General features: G+C 36.6%; 1 non-coding gene across 1 annotated transcript; it reads left to right on the top strand.

Annotated features, from left to right (window-relative positions):
• The first annotated feature begins 6,949 nt into the window (after positions 1–6,949).
• LOC127747901 (small nucleolar RNA R71) lies at positions 6,950–7,057 on the top strand. The gene has a single exon (XR_008009848.1). It is a non-coding gene; the product is annotated as a small nucleolar RNA R71 (small nucleolar RNA).
• Positions 7,058–13,392: the final 6,335 nt, after the last annotated feature.

The following is a 13,392-nucleotide window of genomic DNA, read 5'->3' as shown; positions in this document are numbered from 1 at the left end:
ATACAAATTCAAAACTAACCTAACTACCCATCTTTCACTTTTTTACATACTCATGCATTGTCTTTTGATTACCACACATATGCATTGATCTTTATTAATCTTTACTTTGCGGCATTTTGTCCCCTTTTATTACCTTTTTCTTTTTCTTTTCTTTCTTTTTTTTCTTTTTTTTTCTTTTTCTATATTTTTTTGTTAATTCATATAGTTTTTTCTTTTTCTTTATCATTTTTTTCTTTTATTTTTCACAATAAGGTATATACGAAGGCATCAATGCATATGGTTTAACATATAATTAATACATGAGCATGTACCCAATTTTCTAAATTCTTGATAGAAATACAAAATACCCTTTTATCCCAACCAATGTTCCAAGTTTTCCCACACTTGAATGATACTCACACTCACTTGGCTAATCTAACCAAAGATCCAAATAAAGGACATTTATTGTTTTCCTCTTTAAGGCTTGTAATGTGCTAAATTAAAGAATAAAGTGGGTTAATCGTAGGCTCAAAGTTGGCTAACAACGGTAGGTAAAAGGTAGGCTATTTGGGGAACTGAGCTAAATGAAATGATGGCCTCAATCATATAAATGCATGTATACATGGAATAATGGACATAAAGAATCAAATAAATCAAAAATTACAATCATAGAAAGAGAACAGTTGCACACAAGAAGGGAAATAAGTGGTTACAAGATGTAACCACACAATTAGGCTCAAATCTCACTAGCTTGTGTTCTTAGCTCAAACCCATGTTCCAAAATAAATTCTTTCAAGCAAGTTCAACAAAAATTTTTCAAATTGGTAGGGTGCCCTAAAATAGTTTCTTGGAAAAAAAATCATCACCCTAACCAAGTAGTCCTAATAAGAAAGAAGTGGTAAAATATGTACAAATTATAACTAACATGCAACCTATCATGCAATGCAACAACTAGCTAACATGGAAAACTAAGAGTTGGTGTTGAAAAGGAAATTATTACCCATGGAGATCGGTCATCGACCGAACCTCCACACACTTGAAGATTGCACCGTCCTCGGTGCATGCAAAGAAGAGCAAGGTGGATGGGTTGAAATAACTTATGAGTTTCTTCAAAAGGGTGTGCGTATGAACTTGTTTGTTGCCCCATTTAGAAACTCTTCCTTTTTTCTTCTTGGTGGTCAACCTAAAAAGAGAGAAAAAGAAATAAAATTAAGCCTATATCAAAGATATCAAAGCAAAAAGAATATAAGTGGGGGCTAATGCCAAATAAAAGTAGGGTTCTCACTACGTGTTAGCTACGCATGTAAGTGAGAAAGCAATATAGGCAAAGAGAAAATCAACTAATACTTGATGCAAGAGTAAATTCAAAGCATAAAAAGCAGTCAAAAGCATCAAGTTCGAACAAGAAAAAGTGAGTCATGAAAGACATGCAAGTTCATATCAATGCACAAAGGATGCAAGAATCATAAAAGATTGAGCATTGATTTTAAAAGTTTCTTCACCCAACAATATCAAACAAGTCAGGAGGCACCAAAATAACCAAGAAATTCTCAACAATTGAGTAAAATAATTAAACACCATTATTAAAATAGAAAACTTAGAATGAAAAAGAAGAACAAGCTATAGGAACAAAATTGAAATGCAAAGAATAAAAGTATGCAAATGCAATCAACAAATGAAAATGAAAGATGAGAAAAAAACTCTTTTTTTTAGAGAGGGTAAAGACTAAAGTAAGAAAGGGAGAGGAGAGGAGAAGGAAGGTATAAAGAAAAAAGAAGGAAAGAAGAAAGGGAGAAGAAGAAAGAAGAAGAAAAGACAAAAAACAGGGTGCAAGGCGACGCGGACATGTCATCCACGCTTACACGTGGATGCGCAGATCAGTAGAGGGACGTGTACGCGTCATGCATGCGTACGCATGAGCAGGGTTAGGCGGGAGGCACAACATTAGCATAAATCTCGCCTAACTCTCTGGAAATGTAAATTTTGCATAAAAACTAATAAAAACATCCCTAAAAGTAGCTAGATCCTACTAAAAACTGCCTAAAAACAATGCCAAAAAGCGTATAAATTATCCGCTCATCACAACACCAAACTTACATTGTTGCTTGTCCTCAAGCAACTGAAAATAAAATAGGATAAAAAGAAGAGAATTTACTATAAATCTCAAAATATCAATGAATATTAGTTCTAATTAGATGAGCGGGACTTGTAGCTTTTTGCTTCTAAATAGTTTTGGCATCTCACTTTATCCTTTGAAGTTTAGAATGATTGGCATCCATAGGAACTCAGAGTTCAGATAGTGTTATTGATTCTCCTAGTTAAGTATGTTGATTCTTGAACACAACTACTTTTATGAGTCTTGGCCGTAGCCCTAAGCACTTTGTTTTCTAGCATTACCACCGGATACATAAATGCCACAGACACATGACTGGGTGAACCTTTTCAGATTGTGACTCAGCTTTGCTAAAGTCCCCAGTTAGAAGTGTCCAGAGCTCTTAAGAACACTCTTTTTACTTTGGATCACGACTTTAACCACTCAGTCTCAAGCTTTTCACTTGGACCTGCATGCCACAAGCACATGGTTAGGGACAGCTTGATTTAGCCACTTAGGCCTGGATTTTATTTCCTTGGGACCTCCTATCCGTTGATACTCAAAGCCTTGGATCCTTTTTACCCTTGCCTTTTGGTTTTAAGGGCTATTGGCTTTTTCTGCTTGCTTTTTCTTTTTCTTTTATATATTTTTTTCACCACTTTTTTTCGCAAGCTTTGTTCTTCACTACTTTTTCTTGCTTCAAGAATCAATTTTATGATTTTTCAGATCATCAATAACATTTCCCTTTTTCATCATTCTTTCAAGAGCCAACAATTTTAACATTTATAAACAATAAGATCAAAAATATGCACTGTTCAAGCATTCATTCAGAGAACAAAAAGTATTGTCACCACATCAATATAATTAAACTAATTTCAAGGATGAATTCGAAACTCATGTACTTCTTGTTCTTTTGTATTAAAGACATTTTTCATTTAAGAGAGGTGAAGGATTCATGGAAGTATTCATAGCCTTAAGACATAGTTACTAAATACTAATGATCATGTAGTAAAGACACAAATATAGACAAACATGAAGCTTAAAAACCGAAAAATAGAGAGATAAGAACAAGGAAGTTAAGGAATGAGTCCACCTTAGTGATGGTGGCGTCTTATCCTTGAAGGACCAATGGTGTTCTTGAGCTCCTCTATGTCTCTTCCTTGCCTTTGTTGCTCCTCCCTCACAGCTCTTTGATCTTCTCTAATCTCATTGAGAATGATGGAGTGCTCTTGGTGTTTCACCCTTAATTGGTTCATGTCATAACTTAATCCTTCTAGAGAAGTGTTGAGATGTTCCTAATAGTTGTTTGGAGGAAAGTGCATCCCTTGAGGCATCTCAGGGATTTCTTGATGATGAGCTTCCTCTTGCGTCTCTTGAGATCCATGAATGGGTTCTCTTGTTTGCTCCATCCTCTTCTTAGAGATGGGCTTGTCCTCTTCAATGAGGATGTCTCCTTCTATGACAACTCCAGCTGAGTAGCATAGATGGCAAATGAGATGAGGAAAAGCTAGCCTTGCCAAGGTGGAGGGCTTTTCGGCCATTTTGTAGAGTTCTAGAGGGATGACTTCATGAACTTCTACTTCCTCTCCATTCATGATGCTATGGATCATGATGGCCCGATCCACAGTTACTTCGGATCGATTGCTAGTGGGGATGATGGACCGTTGGATGAACTCCAACCATCCTCTAGCCATAGGCTTAAGGTCCAGTCATTTCAATTGAACTGGCTTGCCTTTTGAGTCTCTTTTCCATTGAGCTCCTTTCACACATATGTTCATGAGGACTTGGTCCAACCTTTGATCAAAGTTGACCCTTCTAGTGTAGGGGCATGCATCTTCTTGCATCATAAGCAAGTTGAATGCCAACCTTACATTCTCTGGACTGAAATCTAAGCATTTCCCTCGAACCATTGTAAGCCAATTCTTTGGATTTGGGTTCATACTTTGATCATGGTTCCTAGTGATCCATGCATTGGCATAGAAATCTTGAACCATTAAGATTCCGACTTGTTGAATGGGGTTGGTAAGAACTTCCCAACCTCTTCTTTGGATCTCATGTCGGATCTGCGAATACTCATTTTTCTTGAGCATGAAAGGGACCTCAGGGATCATCTTCTTCTTGGCCACAACTTCATAGAAGTGGTCTTGATGGGCTTTTGAGATGAATCTCTCCATCTCCCATGACTCGAAGGTGAAAGCTTTTGTCTTCTCTTTCCTCTTTCCAGAGGTTTCTCCGGCCTTAGGTGCCATCAATGGTTATGAAAAAATAAAAAAGCTATGCTTTTGCCACACCAAACTTAGAATGTTGCTCATCTTTGAGTAAAAGAAGAAAGAATAGATGAAGAAGAAGAAGAGATGGAGGAGAGGGAGAGTGATGTAGGTTTCGGCCAAGGGGGGAAGAGAGGGTGTGTTGTGTGAAAATGAAGAAGGATGAAGGGGTTTATATAGTGGAGGGAGAGGGAATGGGGTTCGATCATTTAGGGTGGGTTTGGGTGGGAAAGAGATTTTGAATTTGAAGGTAGGTGGGCTTTTTGGGGAAGAGAGGATGGATGTGAGTGGTGAGAGGTGATGGGGAAGAGTGATTGAAGTGATTGGTGAATGATGTTTGGGGAAGAGTGTTATGAAAAGGTGTGAGAGAGAGAGAGGGAAAAGGTAGGTGGGGATCCTGTGGGGTCCACAGATCCTGAGGTGATCCTGTGGGGTCCAAAGATCCTGAGGTGTCAAGGATTTCTCATCCCTGCACCCTTTAGGCATGTAAAATGCCCTCTGTGTGCAATCCTGGCGTTTAACGCCAGGCTGATGCTTGTTTCTCGCGTTAAACACCAACTCTATGCTTGTTTCTGGCGTTAAACGCCACTTTGCTGCTTGTTTCTGGCGTTTAATGCCAGCTCTCCTCAGGGTGCAATCCTGGCATTTAAATGCCAGACTGCTGCTTGTTTTTGGCATTCAACGCCAGCTTCATGCTCTTTTTTGGCGTTAAACGCCAGCCAGATGCTCCTTACTGGCGTTTAAACGCCAGTAAGCTCTTCCTCCAGGGTGTGCATTTTCTTTTGCTGTTTTTTATTCTGTTTTTAATTTTTGCAATTTTTTTGTGACTCCACATGATCATAAACCTAACAAAACATAAAAGAACAATAGAAATATAGATAAATAAAAATTGGGTTGCCTCCCAATAAGCGCTTCTTTAATGTCAATAGCTTAACAGTGAGCTCTCATGGAGCTTCACAGATGTTCAAAGCATTGTTGGGACCTCCCAACACCAAACTTAGAGTTTGGTTGTGGCCTCCCAATACCAAACTTAGAGTTTGATTCTGGGGGCTTTGTTTAACTCTGTATTGAGAGAAGCTTTTCATGCTTCCTCTCCATGGTTGCAGAGGAAAATCCTTGAGGTTTAAACACAAGGTAGTCCCCATTCAATTGAAGGACTACCTCTCCTCTGTCAACATCAATCACAGCTTCTGCTGTGGCTAGGAAGGGTCTTCCAAGTATGATGGATTCATTCTCCTCCTTCCCAGTGTCTAAGATTATAAAATTAGCAGGGATGTAAAGGCCTTTAACCTTCACTAACACGTCCTCTACCAATCCATAAGCTTGTTTTATTGACTTGTCTGCCATCTCTAGTGAGATACTTGCAGCTTGTACCTCAAAGATCCCCAGTTTCTCCATTACAGAGAGTGGCATAAGATTTATACCTGACCCCAGGTCAAACAGAGCCTTCTCAAAGGTCGTGGTGCCTATGGTACAGGGTATTAAGAATTTACCAGGATCTTATTTCTTTTGAGGTAAAGTTTGCTGAACCCATATATTTAGTTCACTAATGAGCAAGGGAGGTTCATCTACCCAAGTCTCATTACAAAACAACTTGGCATTCAGCTTCATGATGGCTCCTAGATATTGTGCAACTTTCTTCAGTTACATCTTCATCCTTTTCAGAGGAAGAATCATTCTCAGAGCTCATGAATGGCAGAAGGAAGTTTAATGGAATCTCTATGGTCTCTATACGAGCCTCAAATTCCTTTAGGTCCTCAATAGGGAACTCCTTTCTGTCTGGGGGACGTCCCATGAGGTCTTCCTCATTGGGATTCACATCCTCCCATTCCTCCTTGGATTCGGCCATTTTGATAATATCAATGGCCTTGCACTCTCTTTTTGGATTCTCTTTTGTATTACTTGGGAGAGTACTAGGAGGAGTTTCAGTGATTTTCTTACTCAGCTGACCCACTTGTGCCTCCAAGTTTCTAATAGAGGACCTTGTTTCATTCATGAAACTTAAAGTGGCTTTAGATAGATCAGATACTATGTTTGCTAAGCTAGAGGGGCTCTACTCGGAATTTTCTGTCTGTTGCTGAGAAGATGATAGAAAAGGCTTGCTATTGCTAAACTTGTTTCTTCCACCATTATTAAAGCTTTGTTAGGGCTTTTATTGATCCTTCCATGAGAAATTTGGATGATTTCTCCATGAGGGATTATAGGTGTTTCCATAGGATTGACCCATGTAATTCACCTCTGCCATTGCAGGGTTCTCAGGATCATAAGCTTCTTCTTCAGAAGATGCTTCTTTAGGACTGTTGGATGCGTTTTGCAATCCATTCAGACTCTGAGAAATCATGTTGACTTGTTGAGTCAACATTTTGTTCTGAGCTAATATGGTATTCAGAGCATCAATTTCAAGAAATCCCCTTTTCTGAGGCGTCCCATTACTCACAGGATTCCTCTCAGAGGTGTACATGAATTGGTTATTTGCAACCATGTCAATGAGTTCTTGAGCTTCTGCAGGCATTTTCTTTAGGTGAATGGATCCACCTGCAGAATGGTCTAGTGACATCTTAGAAATCTCAGATAGACTATCATAGAATATATCTAAAATGGTCCACTCTAAAAGCATGTCAGAAGGACACTTTTTGGTCAACTGCTTGTATCATTCCCAAGCTTCATAGAGGGATTCACCATCTTTTTGCTTAAAGGTCTGAACGTCCACTCTAAGCTTGCTTAGCTTTTGAGGAGGAAAAAACTTGGCCAAGAAGGTCGTGACCAACTTATCCCAAGAGTCCAGGCTATCTTTAGGTTGTCAGTCCAACCATATTCTAGCTCTGTCTCTTACAGCAAAAGGGAAAAGCATGAGCCTGTAGACTTCAGGATCTACTCTATTAGTCTTAACATTATCACAGATCTGCAAAAACTCAGTTAAAAACTGGTAGGGATCTTCTGATGGAAGACCATGAAACTTGCAGTTCTGTTGCATTAGAGCAACTAGTTGAGGTTTTAGCTCAAAATTGTTTGCTCCAATGGCATGGATTGAGATGCTTCTTCCATAAAAATTGGAAGTAGGTGTAGTATAATCACCAAGCATCCTCCTTGCACCTCCACCATTGTTATTGGGTTCAGCCATGTCTCTTTCTTTTTTGAGATTCTCTATAAGATTTTCTCTGGATTTTTGTGCTTTAGCTTCTCTTAGCTTCTTCTTCAGAGTCCTTTTAGGTTCAGGATCTGCTTCAACAAAAATGTCCTTATCCTTGCTCCTGCTCATATGAAAAAGAAGAGAATAGAAAAGAAGTGGAATCCTCTATGTAAGAGTATAGAGATTCTTTTATGTGAGTAGAAGAAGAAAAGAATAGAAGAAGAAGGAGAAAAATTTGAACACAGAGGAGAAGAGAGGGTTCGAATTTTTTAGATGAAGAGAAGAGTTAGTAAATGAATAAATAAATAGAAAGAGATGAGAGGAGGAGAATTTCGAAAATTAGGAGAAGAAATAAAATTAAAATTAAAATTTGAAACAATTAGTTAATTAAAAGAATTATGAAAAAGAGGAAGGAATTTTCGAAAATTAGAGAGAGGACAGTAGTTAGGTGGTTTTGAAAAAGATAAGAAATAAACAAAAAGTCAATTAGTTAGTTGAAAAAGATTTGAAAATCAATTTTGAAAAGATAAGAAGTTAGAAAAGATTTTTGAATTCAATTTTGAAAAAGATATGATTTGGAAAGAAAATATATGATTAAAAAGATATGATTGAAATTTGTTTTGAAAAAGATTTGATTTTTCAAATTAAAATTGATTACTTGACTAATAAGAAACTAAAAGATATGATTCTAGAATTTAAAGATTGAACCTTTCTTAACAAGAAAGTAACAAACTTCAAATTTTTGAATCAATCACATTAATTGTTAGTAAAGTTTTTTGAAATTTTGAAATAAAGATAAAAAAGATTTTGAAAATCAATTTTTAAAAAAAAAATTCGAAAATAATAAAAAAATGAAAAGGACTTGATTTTTGAAAAAGATTTTGAAAACATAGGATTTTTGAAATTGAAATCTTGACTTGACTAACAAGAAACAACTTATTTTAAAAAATTTTGACTAAATCAACCCAAAGATTTCGAAATTTATGAGAGAAATAAGGAAAAGATATTTTTATTTTTGAATTTTTTTATAATGAGAGATAAAAACACAAAAATGACTCACAACATGAAAATTATGAATCAAAACACATGATGCATGCAAGAACACTATGAATGTCAAGATGAACACCAAGAACACTTTGAAGATCAAGATGAACACCAAGACTTATTTTTGAAAAATTTTCAAGAAAAGAAAAACATGCAAGACACCAAACTTAGAAATTTTTCATGCTTAGACACTATGAATGCAAAAATACATATGAAAAACAACATAAGACACAAAACAAGAAAATATGAAGATCAAACAAGAAGACTTACCAAGAACAACTTGAAGATCATGAAGAACACCATGCATGAATTTTTCGAAAAAAAATGCATAAATTTTAAAAACATGCAATTGACACCAAACTTAAGAATTGACACTAGACTCAAACAAGAAACACAAAATATTTTTGGTTTTTATGATTTTATTAATTTTTTTGGATTTTTCGAAAATTTCTTTTTGGAAAAACAAAAATAAATAAAGAAAAAAAATTTGAAAGATTTTTGAAAAATTTTTGAAAAGAAAATAAGAAGAAAATTACCTAATCTGAGCAACAAGATGAACCGTCAGTTGTCCAAACTCGAACAATCCCCGGCAACGGCGCCAAAAACTTGGTGCATGAAATTGTGATCATCAACAATGGTGCCAATAGACTTGGAGCTCTCAAACGTGAATCACGCTTTGTCACAACTTCGCACAACTAACCAGCAGTGCACTGGGTTGTCCAAGTAATACCTTACGTGAGTAAGCGTCGATCCCACGGAGATTGTTGGTATGAAGCAAGCTATGGTCATCTTGTAAATTTCAGTCAAGTAGATTCAAATGGTTATAATGGTTTTTGAATAATAAGACAAAATAAAACATAAAATAGAGATAGAGATACTTATGTAAATCATTGGTGGGAATTTCAGATAAGCGCATGAAGATACTGTATTCCTTCTGAATCTCTGCTTTCCTACTGCTCTCATCCAATCATTCTTACTCCCTTCCATGGCAAGTTGTATGTTGAGTTTCACCGTTGTCAATGGCTACCTCTCGTCCTCTCAGTGAAAATGGTCCAAATGCTCTGTCACAGTACGGCTAATCATCTGTCGGTTCTCGATCATGTCGGAATAGGATCCATTGATCTTTTGCGTCTGTCACTATGCTCAAAAATCGTGAGTTTGAAGCTCGTCACAGTCATTCAATCCCAGAATCTTACTCGAAATACCACAGACAAGGTTTAAACTTTTCGGATTCTCAAGAATGCTGCCAATGGATTCTAGCTTATACCACGAAGATTCTGATTAAGGAATCCAAGAGATACACGCTCGATCTAAGTTAGAACGGAAGTGGTTGTCAGGCACACATTCATAGGTGAGAATGATGATGAGTGTCACGGATCATCACATTCATCATTTTGAAGTGCAACGAATATCTTAGAATAAGAATAAGCTGAATTGAATAGAAGAATAATAGTAATTGCATCAATACTCGAGGAACAGCAGAGCTCCACACCTTAATCTATGGTGTGTAGAAACTCCACCGTTGAAAATACATAAGTGATGGTCCAGGCATAGCCGAATGGCCAGCCCCCAAAATGTGATCAATAGTCTCCTAAGATGAACAATCGATTAAAACTGAGACCAAAGATGTCTAATACAATAGTAAAATGTCCTATTTATACTAGACTAGTTACTAGGGTTTACAGAAATAAGTCTTAGTGCAGAAATCCACTTCCGGGGCCCACTTGGTGTGTGCTTGGTCTGAGCTTGAGCTTTACACGTGCAAAGGCTTCTCTTGGAGTTAAACGCCAAGTTGTAACGTCTATTTGACGTTTAACTCTGGTTTGTGACGTGTTTCTGGCGTTTTACTCCAGAATGCAGCATGGAACTGGCATTGAACGTCAGTTTGCGTCGTCTAAAATTGAATAAAGTATGAACTATTATATATTTCTGGAAAGCCCTGGATGTCTACTTTCCAACTCAGTTGAGAGCGCGCCATTTGGAGTTCAATAGCTCCAGAAAATCCATTTCGAGTGCAGGGAGGTCAGAATCCAACAACATCAGCAATCCTTTTTCAACCTGAATCAGATTTTTCTCAGGTCCCTCAATTTCAGCCAGAAAATACCTAAAATCACAGAAAAACACACAAACTCATAGTAAAGTCCAGAAATGTGAATTTTGCATAAAAAGTAATAAAAACATCCCTAAAAGTAGCTAGATCCTACTAAAAACTACCTAAAAACAATGCCAAAAAGCGTATAAATTATCCGCTCATCATGGTTCATATGGCTCATATGGTTGATGGTATGGTGGGTAAGGATTAGGGTCATATGAAGGTGATTGGTGAAAAGGGGCTTGTGAGTATGGTTGAGGGTTATTTTGATAATTGGATTATTCTGTGATCTAAAATTTCACAATAAATTCTCGTTGCAAGTATAGTTTCTAAACCAATAATAATCCTTTCATACAAAAATTTTGTTGTCACAAGTAACAAACCCCTATAAAAGTAACCGAAGTATTTAAACCCCGGGTCGTTCTCCCTAGGAATTGCAATAAAGTGTTCTTGTTATTGGCTATGTAGTATCTTTGGGGTTTTTGAGATAAGAGACAATAAATGTAAATGGCAAAAGAAATAAACCAACAACTAGAAAAGCTCTTGGCAAGATATGAGAACTAGAAGTCCTATCCTAGCCATCCTTATCAATTGTGACAACAATTGATCCTCACTTCACTTGGTTAACCTCTAACTATGGAGAAAAGTTAAGTGGATGAATCAATTTGATTCCTCACGTCCTAGTCAACTCCTAAGGAAAGACTAGCTTTATTGGAATTCAAATCAATTAACAACTTCTAATTATCGATCAACAAGAGAGTTTGATAACTCAAGTGTCACCAATTACTCAACCTAAGCCAAGAGGAGAAAATTCTACTTTAGCATCCTTTCAAGCATTTAATCAAACACTTGGAAGGCATCAAAAGAAAGTAAGATAAAATTGCAAGAAAAGTAAATCTACAATTACCAATAGCAAGAAATTAACAATCAATAAAACAAATCAACAATAAAGGAACATGAATCATAAATTGCATTAAAAGAGAAATAAAAGAAACAAGAGTGCATCAACATAAAAGTAAAGAATTACAAAGAGTAAAGTACAAAACTAGAGAGAGGAGAAGTAGAGGAACAAGAAATTGTAAAGGAAAAGTAAATTAAAGCATTAATTAAACCTAGATCTAGAGAAGAATTAAACATAATCCTAATCCTAATTCTAGAGAGAAGAAAGAGCTTCTCTCTCTAGAAACTAACTAAAGCCTAATAAAACTCAACTAAAACTAACTATCTAACTAATTGCCTCATTCGTCTTCAATCCTTAGGTTAAATAGCATCAGAAATGAGTCGGATTAGGCCCAAATTGCTTCAGAAATTGCTGGCCATGAGTTGCCTTTAGTGAGTCACGTGCGAGCATCGACGCGTACGCATCCTTAAAGGCAAGGAAACTATATTAAATCTTATTTAATTTTGAAGCCCCGGATGTTAGCTTTTCAACGCAACTAAAACCGCCTCATTTGGACATATGTAGCTCAAGTTATGATCGATTAAGTGCGAAGAAGTCAGGATTGACAGCTTTGTGATTCCTTCATTTCTTCATGAGTTCTACATTTCTACATGCTTTTTCTTCATTCCCTCATCGAATCTTTGCCTCCTAAACCTGATGTCACTTAACAAACATATCAAGGCATCTAATGGAATCAAGGTGAATTAAATTTAGCTATTTTATGACCCAAAAAGCATGTTTTCACTCTTAAGCACAATTAAAGGAGAATTTACAAAACCATGCTATTTTAGTGAATAAATGGGAGACAAGTTGACAAAACCCTCTAAATTCAACACAAGATAAACCCTAAAAATGGGGTTTATCATGGTTCTTCTTGGTGAGGGTATGGAGATGGTGTGCATTGAGGTGGTTCTTGGGAGTAATTTTGATGGAATTGCAGTGGTTCTATGTATGGTTCATATGGCTCATAAGGTGGTTGGTATGGTGGATAAGGATTATGGTCATGTGGAGTTGTTTGGTGGTATGGACCTTGTGACCATGGTGGTTCAAAACTATATTGAGGAGGTGGTTCATAAGCATATCGTGGTGGTTGTTGACAACCACAATGGGGATCACCACATCCATTAGATAAATATGCATTAGGAGTGGAATTATACCTATAAAAGACCGGAGGAGGTTGTTGCCAAGAAAGTTGTTCATAAGTTTGAGGCTCCTCCCACCTTTGATTGTTCCATCCTTGATGCATGTTGTCATTATAGTTCCCATTTCCTACAACATAATTTGAACCAAATTCATAGGCAAAGGGGAGAGAATTCATAGTGAAAAGAAAAAATAAAGACAAAAGCTAACAAGGAATAATGAAACATAGTTCTAAAACTAGCAAAAACTAACAAGCAATCCAAAAATCAAGTTATTCACAATATTAACATATGTACAATTGATGTGTGGAAAATGATCCAACACAAAATTCACCGGCAAGTGTACCAGGTCGCATCAAGTAATAATAACTCACATGAGTGAGGTCGATCCCACAGGGATTGAAGGATTGAGCAATTTTAGTTTAGTGGGTGATTTAGTCAAGCGAATCAAGTTTTGGTTGAGTGAATTGTGTTTAACAAGAAATAAATGACAGTAAATGTAAAGAGGGAAGGGAGAAGTGTAGTAAATTGAAGAACAGAATTGTAAATTTGCAGAATCTTAAAGAGCAAGAAAGTAAATGACTGAAACTTAAAGTGCAAGAAATTTAAATTGCAGTAACTTAAATGGCAAGAAAGATAAATGGCTTAAATATAAAAGGGGATTGAGGAATGGGATTGCAGGATCTAAACAAAGAAGAAGTAAATTGCA

Source organism: Arachis duranensis, chromosome 5, assembly GCF_000817695.3.
Source record: "Arachis duranensis cultivar V14167 chromosome 5, aradu.V14167.gnm2.J7QH, whole genome shotgun sequence".
Lineage (NCBI taxonomy): Eukaryota > Viridiplantae > Streptophyta > Magnoliopsida > Fabales > Fabaceae > Arachis > Arachis duranensis.
The sequence above is the reverse complement of the archived record's forward strand: the minus strand, read 5'-3'. Positions and strand labels throughout refer to the sequence as shown.